The sequence below is a fragment of the Alligator mississippiensis genome, chromosome 7 (genome assembly GCF_030867095.1).
Source record: "Alligator mississippiensis isolate rAllMis1 chromosome 7, rAllMis1, whole genome shotgun sequence".
In the NCBI taxonomy this organism is placed as follows: Eukaryota; Metazoa; Chordata; order Crocodylia; family Alligatoridae; genus Alligator; species Alligator mississippiensis.
This window is the reverse complement of record NC_081830.1, coordinates 15,003,856-15,016,631: the sequence shown is the minus strand read 5'-3', so window position 1 is coordinate 15,016,631 and position 12,776 is coordinate 15,003,856. Positions and strand designations below refer to the sequence as shown.

At 46.6% G+C, this 12,776-nt stretch overlaps 1 pseudogene; it reads left to right on the top strand.

Annotated features, from left to right (window-relative positions):
- Window positions 1-2,777: 2,777 nt before the first annotated feature.
- LOC132251805 (olfactory receptor 6F1-like) lies at window positions 2,778-3,663 on the top strand (annotated as a pseudogene).
- The last annotated feature ends 9,113 nt before the right edge of the window (window positions 3,664-12,776 follow it).

The following is a 12,776-nucleotide window of genomic DNA, read 5'->3' as shown; positions in this document are numbered from 1 at the left end:
TTCTGTTGTCTCTGTTCACCCACCCCCTCTTATCACTTTCTGTCATTCGCTTTTTGTTTTCTTTAACCCTGTACAGACCTCCCTACCTTTCTTGTCATCTATCCCTGGCCATACCACTCTTGTTTTTGTCTTTTTATCTTGATTTTTATCTTGGGGTGTGTGTCAATATTCTTCTCTTTGATTCTTTGTATTTCTAGATGTGCATTTCTTTCTTTCATTCCATCTTTTCATCTATTTCTCTTCATTTCTCTCCTCCTTTTCTCTTCTAACTGGATACATCACTTCTCTCTTGGCTTTCTTTGATAATAACAAACATAAAATATGTATAAAAATTCAAAAGTAAGTTCCTATGGATTACCTATCATTACCTATATCATTTTCTTTTCCTTTAAATTCTGCCAAGGGCTGGATTCTTTTAATAACTGGTAGTGATGAGTTCCAAAGGGTAATTACATCATCATCATCATAATTATAATTATTATAAACAACATCATGAACATCATCATAACATAGTTTATATTATTATTAGTTCAAACATTTTATGGGAAAGAGCAGCTATCACTAATTTATCTTCTTTGTAGTATTTAATATTGTGGGTTACTTTATTTTGTTGCATTCTGTTCAATCTCTGTTGCCCACTGCAACGTCTTTTTTTTTTTTTTTTTTGTATCCTATTCCCACAATTTCTTGTTTACAAATATTACAGTAGTACTTAGACACTCCTGTTACAATTGTTTCTAGAAAGCATCATTCTGGTGCATGCCAAATTAGTTATCTTTGTTTTGATCCTCAAGTGATGTAAATGGAGCTGCACTTTTATACAGGAAAGGAATATTTGTCCCACTTGTTTCAACATAGCTACATTGATTTGTACCAACTGAATGTGCAGTGTATTAATCTCAAGGGAGCTGAACTGAACTTCTATAATAATTTTTCTCTTTGGGCTAAGTGTCCATTTCTATTCAGTCTAGGCTTGTCAAAAGAACTTAAGAGAACCAGGTATCAAATTCTCAAAATGTGAGAAGCATTCAGGTGCTTAACTCTCTTAGGACTCTTTGAAAGCCTAAAACTTAACTTTAGCCTCTCTCTTTCTCTCCACACACATGCATACATTCACCCCTTTCTTTTGACACCCTCTGCCTGCATATGTGTATCCATGTGTATTTTCATATCCCTCTGGTTTTCAGTCTCTCTCTATTTAATTTCATCATCAGCAGCATCAAAAAAACCCCAACCCATTCAGTTCTTTTAAAACTCTCTCCCTATGATTGTTGCAGTGTTATCTGAGCTCCTGGGGGAGCCCAAGTCACATTGAGTTATGTCTAGAGGTTATAAGAGAGGAGAGAACAATAGATGACGGTGTTTCATAAGCTTGTTCCAAAAGGATACATATAATTTTAAAGAGTATGTTATTGAATATTGTCGCAGGGCACCTTGGTGCTCTGCTGCTAGAGAGTGGAAACTGCCAGGGAGAGAGCCCTGGCAGGGAGTAACGAGCACAGCTGGGGGTTGCCAGGGGCAACCAGGAAGTCAGCTGACTGGAAGGGGCTGGGCCTGGCCCTCATAAGGCCCAGGGGCTAAGGTCAGGCTAGCAGTTCCCTGCCAGCAGCTAGAGGGGCAGGAGCTCCTGGAGCTAAGATGCGAGTGCTGTAGGAACCGCTCTAGCAGAGTAAAGGATGGCAGCTCGGAGATGTGTTAGCAGCATGGTTATAGCCAGGCAGCCTTAAGTTAAGTTGTAGCCAAGAGGCTTGTGTTTGTTTTGTTGTTATGTTGTTACACCGGTGGTTTGGGAAAGGCTATTAGGGGTTGGAAGAGGCCTCGGGGAACCCACAGCGTTGTGGGGGCCCCAGCGCCAGTTAGGGCGCAGCTTACAGGATGCTTAGACCCCAGCCTCAGAGAGGGGCGTTTGAGAAGCCCCAGTGTGGGTATGGCGAGCCCCAGGAGAGGGCCATGTGATTGAGGAGCCCAAGTTGGGCAAGGTGAGCCCTGGAAAGGGGGCAACATTATTAGGAAGCCCAAGTTGGGCACAGTGAGCCCCAGGAAGGGGACAACTTTGAGAAGCCCAAGTGTGGGCGCGGAGAGCCCCAGGGGCTGGGGCTTCGCTATTGAGAGAGCCCCAGTGTGGGCGTGGCAAGCCCCGGGAAAGGGGTACTATTGGGAAGCCCCAGTGCGGGCATGGTGCTGCGGTAAACCCCGGAGAAGGGCAGAGTACTGCAGTAAACCCCAGAGAGAGGGGGTAGCAGTGCGGTCAGCCCTGGAGAAAGGGGGTAGAAATGCGGTGAGCCTGAGCGAAGGGTGGCTCAACCTAGAAGACCCGAAGTGTGCACAGAAGGCCCCAGAGGAGAGGGCAACGCTACAGAGAAGGCCCCAGAGGAGAGGGCGATGGTATTTTGACAGACCAATGTCTAGTCCATCTGCGAGGCTTGGGGCGTGCTATCAGGGGTGGCTGGAGCCACGCACAGCCCATAAGGCTAGGGTGCCTGGGAAGCACCCATCATGCAGAGAGACCCCCGGAGAGTCCGGGAAACCACGGGGATGGAGGTCCCAACTAGCCGTGCCCAAGGAGACGTAAGGCAGCCTCCCAACTTTATCTAACAGCAAAGACGTGGCAGACGAGAATTAAAGGATGCCCTTGGGCCGACTTGGCAAGGAAGAGGGGGCCTTAAGAAGATCACGGCCCTCCTGTAGGACCCCGCCCGTGACAAATATATTTCACATTTAGCAATGTATTGGATAATATTCAGTTGTATCCCTTACTGTGTCTTGTGACTTGACAGATGAATGTTACAGCCAGTGCAGAGAGGGGGAACCAGAGCAGTCCGTATGTTTTCATCCTCCAAGGATTCCCTGGCAATTGTTATTTCCAGGTCTCCCTCTTCATGCTCTTCCTCTTCATGTACATCCTGACAGTGACAGCAAATGTCTCCATCATACTCTTAGTGAGAACTCACCCACAATTACACACACCCATGTACTGGTTTCTCTGCAACCTCTCTTTCCTGGAAATATGGTACACAACAGCTTGTGTCCCTAAGGCCCTGGCTGTCCTCTTGGAGAAAAGTCAGGCAATCTCCTTCCTTAGCTGCCTCCTACCGATGTACTTTGTTTTCTCCCTGGGAGTACAGAGTATTTCCTCCTGGCTGTCATGGCCTATGACCGGTATTTGGCCATATACTACCCACTGCACTATAGCTCCATTATGAATGGCACCTTGTCTGCTCAGCTGGCTCTTGGCTCTGTGGCTTTGTAGCTATTTCTGCCCCAGCATATTTGATCTCCAGGCTGTCCTTCTGTGGATGTAATATCATTAATCATTTCTTTTGTGACAGCTCCATGGATAGTTCTCTCCTGCACTGACACACAGTGTCAGTGGAGCTGGTGGCCTTCATCATCTCATTTATTGTCATCCTGGGCTCATGCACAATAACTCTGGTATCCTACATTTACATCATCTCCACCATATTGAGCATCCCATCAGCCAAAGGTCAACAAAAGGCCTTTTCTACTTGTTCTTCTCATCTGATTGTCATGATTATCTGGAATGGCTCCACCATTTTCTTGCACGTCAAGCCTTCCATAAAGGAGTCACTTGATTTGACCAAAACTGTCCATGTACTAAACACTATCGTCACTCCAGTGCTAAACCCTTTATCTGTGCTTTGAGGAACAAGGAGGTGAAGGATGCTTTGAGGAAAGTGGTCAGTGCAGCATGACACATTCTCTAAAAATGTTACTGTCAGTAGATAAACAATATCCTTCTTTATGACATTTTTATTGTCCAAGTGCTGATATCCCTTATTTGCAGAAGTCACTGTGACCTCAGCATGTTAGAAAGAGGATGTCATGCCTGGGGAGGTCGGGCCCTGTAGACCTGGGCTACATTTCCAAGCCTATGGCAAAGGAAATCTGTGACCTGGCCAAGTTGCTCCAGTTCTCTGTGCCTGTTTTGCCATCCACAAGATAGAGATAATGGTGCCGGCTTCATTTTCTTAAAGCTTTCTGGACTCTACTGAGGAAAAGTGTCTGATTGTGTTATGATCTCCCTTTAGCTCCCCTGAAAATTCAATCCATTGTCATTATTACTATCTAGGTAGCAAGTGCTCTGGTTACCCACAGCTGTCATGTTCCTATCCATCAAAGAACTGGAAGACAGTGTAACTACTGGCTCATATATTTAAAAGTAACAGAGGCTCCTTTAAACATTCAGTCCAACTACTGAGTAAATATCAAGCATGGTAAAAAATAAATCTGTGATTTAGAAATAATGTTGAGGGCTAAGGACAGAAGTTACACACAGACCGGTTTAAGTGATCAGAAACTGGTTTAAACCTGTAACAGAGCATAAGTGCAGTGCACATAAACCAGTTTCAAAATGGCCAAAACCAGTTTGAGATAAACCTGGTTGAATGCAGTATCAGACTTAACTGATGGAGCTCAAACAGGTTTATGCAATTTCTGTCCCAGACCTCTTCCTGGCTTAAGTTAAACCAGAATCCCCCAGCATCCCAGCATGCTCTCTGGGCTGAATTGTGCTCTCTGCTTCAGCCAAGCAGGGCTGGCCCTGCCCCTTTGCTCCCCAGCCAGAGAAGGGACAGGCAGGGGTGGGGGCCTGGCCAGACGCTGGCTCTGGAAGGGAGCAGGGAAGAGTTTTATTCCACTTCACCCTCCCCTGTCCCACCAGCAGGACCTGCCAGGCATTTCTCCCTTGCTGCTCCAGTGGGAGGGGCCTGGCCAGCCCCATTAGTAGCCTGGAGAGACCTGGCCAGGGAGGGGGTTTAATTCCTCCCTGTCCCACCAACATGGCCCCAAGCCGAGGTCCAGCAGGAGCTCCCCTCTTGCTACTGCAGCGCCAGGCGCAGTGGCATGGCCAGGCCTGTTCCAGACTTGTTCCAAAAAAAAGTGGTATGGCACAATCTGTCCCTTACCGTGACATTGATATCATCCATATACAATACTTCTTTCACTTCTTACTGTCTTCCACCTGGCACTGGGACCCTCGGGGTTACTAGGAATAACGGCTGCATACTAAAGGAGAGTAGAGTTAGATTGGACATAAGGAAGAAATTCTTTAGGGTGAGGGTTGCCAAAATATGGAATGGGCTTGCAAGGGAGGTGGTGCTTTCTCCTACCTTGGAGGTATTCAAGAAAAGATTAGACAGGCACCTAGCTGGGGTTATTTAACCCCCATGCTCTTTCCTGCCTAGAGTAAGGGGTCAGGCTCGATGATCTACAAGGTCCCTTCCGACCCTAGAAATCTATGAAATCTATGACCCCTCTTAATGACTGTAGCCCACCTCAGTCTCTGCACAAGTATCTCAACAGCACAAATAAAAGGTGCTGGGGGCAGGGGAAACCCCTGCTGTACCCCAGACTAAATACAATAAGACTTGTTCAGGTGAAAATCTAACCAGCATGTCCATTTGTACTATCAGTGGTACATGTACCACAGTTTGGAAACTACTGTATTAAGCCATAGATCTGTAGAAGCTTTTAACTTCTTTCTGCCTAGCACTCTGTGCTACCATATACCCCTGTAGCAGTGCATTAGAAAAATGAATTTTTATGGGGATCAGACATATAGGATGCATTGATCAGTCACCTGCCTTATGCTGGTGTAGACAAGAAACCACAAGATGTACAGCCCTACATTTGTGTAACTTGTTTGAATCTTGTGTAGGAATACTGCAGGGACAAGCAGGTCGAAATACATAGCAGTGGTAATTACACTGGTGAAGGTGTTGTGTGTCCATGTCTATTCAGAGGTAACCATTTCCTCAAGGGAAATGGCTTGTAACAGCCACTGTGAGGCAGTGTGATAACCTTCCTGACTCAAGGCATGGATATAAATTGCAAAAGATGAGCAGCTATCAGTGGGCAGCTGCACATACACAGTAGGGGCTGAGAACCACTGGCTCACACCCAACACACACCTAATGGAGCCACATTCTCCTCTATTTTATGTAGGAACTTATACCATAGTTATTATAATGGTGTGTATGCTCATACCACTTTCTAAGCAGTCTTAAGAGCACCTCTGAGAGACAGGACATCCCCAGAGTGGCTTTACTGTCTCATTTCTAGGCTGTCACCTCTCACAAGCAGGCCACAGGCAGGGAGTAAGAGAGCTGCAGTGGAGGGTTCAACCCACCCCCAAATTCTGCCTAAGAGGAACAGGTGCCTCTGCTCCTTCCTCCCTACTAGAAATCCACGTCTGCACACCTCAAGTCTTCCCCAGTGGCAGCTCACTAGACAGGCCACCTCTATCACTGCCTGTTTCTCCAGTGGTGGGCAGCAATGGGAGTGGCAGGCCTGGTGCTCTGCTGTCCCTCCCTGTGCCCAACTACAACTCAGGTGATCTGCCTTGAGATCCTGTCTGGGAAGGCACTGTTCACATGCACGGTCGAAGTGTGCCACATCCCTGACTTTGCTGCCTGCCCTGGCTGCAGCAGAGATTGTATTAAAAATAGCTTGACATGACTTGGAGGTGATGCCTAGTGACAACAAGACCAGGGTAAGCCAACCTGTCTGGGCTCACCCTGTGCAGTGTACCCATCACCAAGACAACCAGTGGCTTCCAGTGGGCACTGCTGCACGGGGTCTTGGCCATGGGCACCTCTGTGCACCACTTAGGTTGCAGAGTGCCTCTTCAGTGGCCCAGCATGACACAAACTAGTCCACATTTTGTTACAAAGCTAAGTGTTTAGATCCAAATGTGCCCAGACCAGGAAGCAAAAGACAAAAAGAAAAAGGAAGAATGATAGATAGATCTTCTGAAAGGAAACGCACCCACCTCTTGTGCAGTTCGAGTTCATTAAGCAGATACTGAAAACCACTTGAATATAGAGAATGCAGAATTTTCTATATAGGTTTCAATGTTTGGTCAAATGAGTGTATTTATTACTGACATAGGCAGACAAGGTTCCTTGGGTGAATTTGATATCTTTTATTTGACCAACCCAAATGGTTGAAGAATAGTTATTAAGCAAGCTTTCGGGTTCAAAAACCCTTCGTCAGGCTAAGGAAGCTTCAGCAGTTGGTGTGTGCTCTTCCTTGGCTCCTTGGGAGGGCCATCACTTTTTGTTATTAATATTTTGCAGTGATAGAAAAAAAGGATTTTTTTTTTTTTTACTTCTCTCTGTCTATCTGTCTCTCTCTCCGTGTGTCTGCACCCAAGACATATGAACACATTCTTTATGCATAGTGAACTTCATTGGGCAGGGGCTGCAGAGTGGCATTTTCAATGTCAGGAGCATGGCATTCATTTTTTTAAATATCGTTGGTTCGTTTTGTTAGTTGTAACGAATATTTTTCATACGGTATAGCTAATTGATTAGAGACAAAGCTAATGGGAAATGAACCTAGAGAGGTTTTGCAATGCAGCTGTAACTCTCTTCTAAGGATGGCTATGGTAGTGGTTAAAGATCAAACAAAGACTCCTAGCCCCTCGTGACCAGTCAAGGGAAGTGGCAAGAACATATTGGCCAATAGGTTGCATCTGTTTCTATCTATTTAATCAAAGATCTGGAGTGACAGACCAATACTTGGAAAGCTTCCTCATCCATTTCATTTGAAACATGTTAACTTTACTTTTTCATTTGGATAAAACTAATAAAATTTTCAGTTAAAAAAGAGTTTCAATAATCATTAACAACAACTCTCTCAGCAGCACACCTTGTAAAAAGAAATCTCTCTAATTAGCGGTGAAGTACCTGCTGCTCCAGAGAATTGTAGGAGCCCACATCCATCATTATAACATCATGCGCTTTAACGAGCGCTCCAAGGAATACTGTGCTGAGGTGAGGAGCCAGGACACTGCAGGGAGATCTGGCAGATCTCTGGGCATGAAGGGCTGTGACAGAAACAAAGCTATCGATTGTTCTTGATGGGTTCCACTGGGAGTCATTAGAATAAAAAGTAACTTGGGAAATGCAGGTCTGAGGAAGTCTTCTGGGGCTGGTATGAAAAGCAAGTCAGGGAGTATAGATTAAAGTTTGAGAAGGAAGGAAATGAACAGATTGTACGTCAAGTTGCCCCCTGATGGCTAAAGGTAATATGGGTCAAGCCGTGATGGCCAGTTCCTGGGAAGTGTGATCTCTTCATTCATTAATTCTGTGAATGAATCCCATCCATACAGTCTGCAAGGAATGTGAGGGGCGGGGCGCAGTGCCACCGACACACAAACGCAGCCCAGGTTCCCAGGAGGTCGGCACAGGCAGGCAGGCCCAGGTGTCACATTCGTAAAACACTGCTTAGATTCCAGCCTTCAGTGGCAGATTGGCTAAATACGCCTTGACTTTATTGCACGTGCTCCTGCATTGCCCGTGACCTTTAGTGTTGCTATTGCCCCAATTCTAAAACACAGCCTCTGCCATCTCTCGGCTCAGATGCAGATCTGCTGGTGTACCGCATCTAGCGTCCTCATTGTCTCAAAGACTGCCCTGGACTTGCACACACACACAGGCAGACACACAGAGATAACCAGTTTGTCTGTAAGGTGCCACCCTGCCAGACATACACATGTGCCCAGGAGCCTCATGCATGACCTGTAGGCCCCCCTGCTACCCAACACTGGGCTCCCAAACAATTGTGCATGCACATACTTACACAGCTCTGCCAATGTGCATTAAACGTAACCTACAGAGTCTGCTATAAAGCTCCTAGGCCCTCTCCCCACACAGCTCTGGCAATTTTACTTACCACTGACCTGCAGCCCCTCTTCCTCCCCAGACCTGGGCTCTCCCATCACCAGCTCTAAAAACATCTCTTATTCCTGAATTTCACACACTTACTCTCCCTAGCCCCAAGCCTTTCCAGCCTTAACAATCCCCTCCAATCCTGCTTTGCCCACTCTGCTACCTTAGGACTGGATTTTCCCTGCCCACTTTTTTCTGATATCTGTGCATCACAAATGTCAGAAGCCCGGTCCTCGTTGCAGTTTGGTTAGCAGCCACCAGCAACCACCTGTCCTGGACCCGATTCCCATTTGTGTTAATGCATTTTAGTAAGGAGTCACATCTCTCTCTTATGTTTCCTGCCTTGGACACGACTGATAATTCACCTGGACCCAGACTGTATTCCTCACTTCCACCCCCAACACGCACTCTTTCTCTCTGCGCCCCTATTGTGACTTGCAGACATGCCTGCTATTCCCAGCCTCACATTGCAGGCAGACACGGTAGCCCCGCTCTTGAACTGGCCCAGCACAGCACTTATTAGGTCAGACCAGAGTTGCAGCTAATACCCAGCCTGTGTGGAGCTGCCCTCCCCAGCCAGGACTGAGGCTGGGCTAAACTTTCTTCATCCATCATGGGTCAGGATGCATGCCTATTTCCCACCCCCATATACACAGTGAGCAGTATCATTCCCTCCAGGAAATGACAGTGCTTGCCCACACGGTGCTACAAATGCAGCATCAGTCCTTCCAGAAGGAGGCAATGCTCACTCAATCACACACTGTGAACAATATCATTCCTTCCAGAGAGGCAGTCACCTACATGCACATCCTGAATAGGCTCAGCATCTATATCTTGGTGCTCACGTGACACACCCACATGCAGCTGGACCTTTTCCACTAACAGAGGGCAGCAGACACCTGCATGCATGCACAGCGCACATACAAGATCCCATTTTTCATAGTTGTTAGGGGCTGGAAGGGACCTTACTGATCATCAGGTCCAGCCCCCGTGCACATCTAGGAAAGACTTCTGGGGTCAGATGACCCCAGCAAGGTGGGCATCTAGACGCTTTTTGAAGATCACCAGCATTTTCTCAGAAGCATGTTGAAGGGATATACCATGCATATTCTTGGGTACCCTGAAACAAATGCAGAACTGGCCGTGTTATCCCCAGCAGAATAGAATTGGGCACACATAGGAACATATGTATACACACAGTGTTATATAAATGATATAATTTATTCTAGGTGAAAGCAGCAGGAACACACACACGTATACACATACATGCATACACACACTGCACATGCACAGAGCATGTCTACACAAGGCATTTACTGTGGAGCAGACTAATTAGCTTTGCAGTAAACTGTCCATGTCTACGTGTGTTGTGCTATTAGGTAAAAGTAAACTCCTTAACTCCACTGCAGGATAGTACTGCCAGACATAAATACCATCCTATGGAGGAGTCACTCCACTGCAATACACATGTAGATGCTGATAGGGCTGGCTGGGGCGTGGGGGTGTTACAGTGCAGGGCTGCCTGTCAACTAGCCCTGTCCTGGAGCACCCTCATGACCTGGCCAGCCCCTCCACAACATGTTGAGCTGGGTTGCAGCCCCAGGCTGACCCCCAGAGCCCTTTGCCAGCCAGGGCTGCTCTGCCCCAGCTCAACATGCTGTACTCCAAGGTGCACCTGTAAAAGTTGCGCCCAAGAGCAAACTGTGCTAGAGTTTATTGTGTCAAATTAAGTTCATGTGTACATGCGCCCGCAGAGTATAAAGCTCAGCCTCAGAAGCACAGGGGAGTTTTTTTCCCTGCCACACAACATAACAAGCTGATTTCTCTCCAGCACAAAGAAGACTTGAAACACATAAGCTGAGTTTAGTGTATTCATATATGTGACTATGTATGTTTAGATCTTCACTTATTTCCTCCACCATGGAAACTCTGATACATGGACACACAGATCTCGCTCATTTGTGAACTGTCATTACTCCAGCAGTGACATTGTGCACAGCCCTGGCAAATCTTGCAGACCAGCCCACTTTAGGTCTTGGTAGGCCAGACCTGGTATCGATGGAGCGTCACTATTGTTCTTGAGTCCCTACCTCCTTCGGCTGGCTGGACAGGCCAGGACTGGGGCAGGACTGGGTCTTCTAGTCTTGGTTACATGCTTGTAAATTCAGATTAAATAATAGTAATAGTAGTACTCAATGGTAATAGTAATAACAACAGTTGCACACAATGAGGAAACTACCCATAGGCAGTGGAAGGGGGTGGGATGGGGGGGAGGTCTGTAGCATTGCATCACTAGAACATATTGAGATATTTAAACTGAGATTTCTCGTGAACGAACAGTTCTCAAGCTTCTATTTCTATTCATTCAGATTGGAGTCAGGCACCTCACTTTAGGTGCCTCTGACCCCCATTGGCACCTACCTATCTTTAAAATCTGGTCCTAAGTTACTTTTGATAATTTAACCATAATTCAATCCTCTAAGCCACTAGTTTTCAGCCTGTGATCTGCGAACCCTGGGGGTTGGCAGGGTCTAAGGGACCTGCAGAAGATGACTATGATCAATCAGAAGTATGTGAATACTCACACTTACAATTCCAAGGGGTCTGCCCCTCCATTCAAAATTTTCAAAGGGGTCAGTACATCCATTTGAACAGTTTTAGTGATCTACATATGAAAAACTGAAAACCACCACTTTAGGCCAAGGTGGTCAAGAGTATTTAGTCTCCTCATTTTGGGTGAAATCAGAAATTAGCTCCCTAAATACTTTTGACTATCTGAGACTTGAAGAGTTTTACAATTTTTTACCTGTACCACTCTGTGCCCCACATGTAAAACAGTGAGAGAGCATTTTGAGACATATGTGACTGCCATAAAAAACCCCCAAATGAACAGTTCTGAAAGGAGTGGAGTGGATGGGATATTCAAAAAAGTTCTGACATCTATCTGGGAAATCAAGCTGTTTACTTAACTTTAGTTACAGGCATTACAATTTTACCATTTTGACCATGACACAGTTAAGACCTTGGCACCTCCTAAAACTGTCCATTTGTTTTTTGGGGAAAACAAAGGGGTACAATTTTTATTCAAGATAAAACAGCGTGCTAAAAAAGGAATATTTTGATCTCATGTTGCGTTCTCTATGGTATTTGTAGCAAGGTGGGCATCCCTGCTAGCCGCATCTAGCTCCCCGCCTCCCTCTGGGCATGCCGCCCGCCTGTCTCAGCCCTACTCACTCCACCCTCTCTGACAGGGTCTCTTTCTTGCATCAACAACTTATGCCACCTTACTCCCTCTTGGAGCAGGCACCCTTTGACCGCAGGCTTAGCTAGTCCATTCCTAGGGTGGCAGGTGTACGGTCTGTTGGGCCTCTCCCACAACCCTCACCAGGGTAGTGACCAGCCAATTACCTGACCGGGTCTAAGCATACTCTGGCCCCTTTCAGGGTAACACTAAGTGTCTGTATATGTACTGGGCCCTCAGCCCTCTGGTTCCTCTCCCCCTTCACTGGGCCCTCCTAACCCAACCCCTATAGCTCCTGCCCCTATCTCCAGTTGATACCAGCAGCCTTGCGGTCAGACAATATTGTCCTGCTTATATAGGCAGCCCTGATTCCAAAATGGCTGCCCTAATCAGGCACCTGCTGGCTGCTGGGCTCAGGCCCTTAAAGCTGCAAGCACAAACCGTGCCCTGCCACAGTATTTATGGATCGCTGTAAGGCAGGAAAAGAGCACCACCATGTAGTCTACACAACTGGGTATCACAAACTAGATAGTTCCACTTGTTAGTCCTGACTGCCCCGGCCTCTTTCCAGGCTTCTTCTTGAAGCTGGCCCTTTTCCTATTTTCCTGTTCATTTGGGAACTGGGGAAAGGGGAAGAAAGAAAAGCAGAGATGTTTCTGTCCACTTGGAGTAATGTCCAAGGCTAAATCCAAAGGTCCCATTTTTTTTGGGGGGGGGTGGGAAGGGAGCATACCCATCTAGCACAGCCACATATCCCTTGGCTTGGTTTGGCCCTATGCATCTCCCTCTTGGCTGCCTGGGGAGGGAGTGAAGGAGCATGGTATCATTTTTAAGTGAAGAGT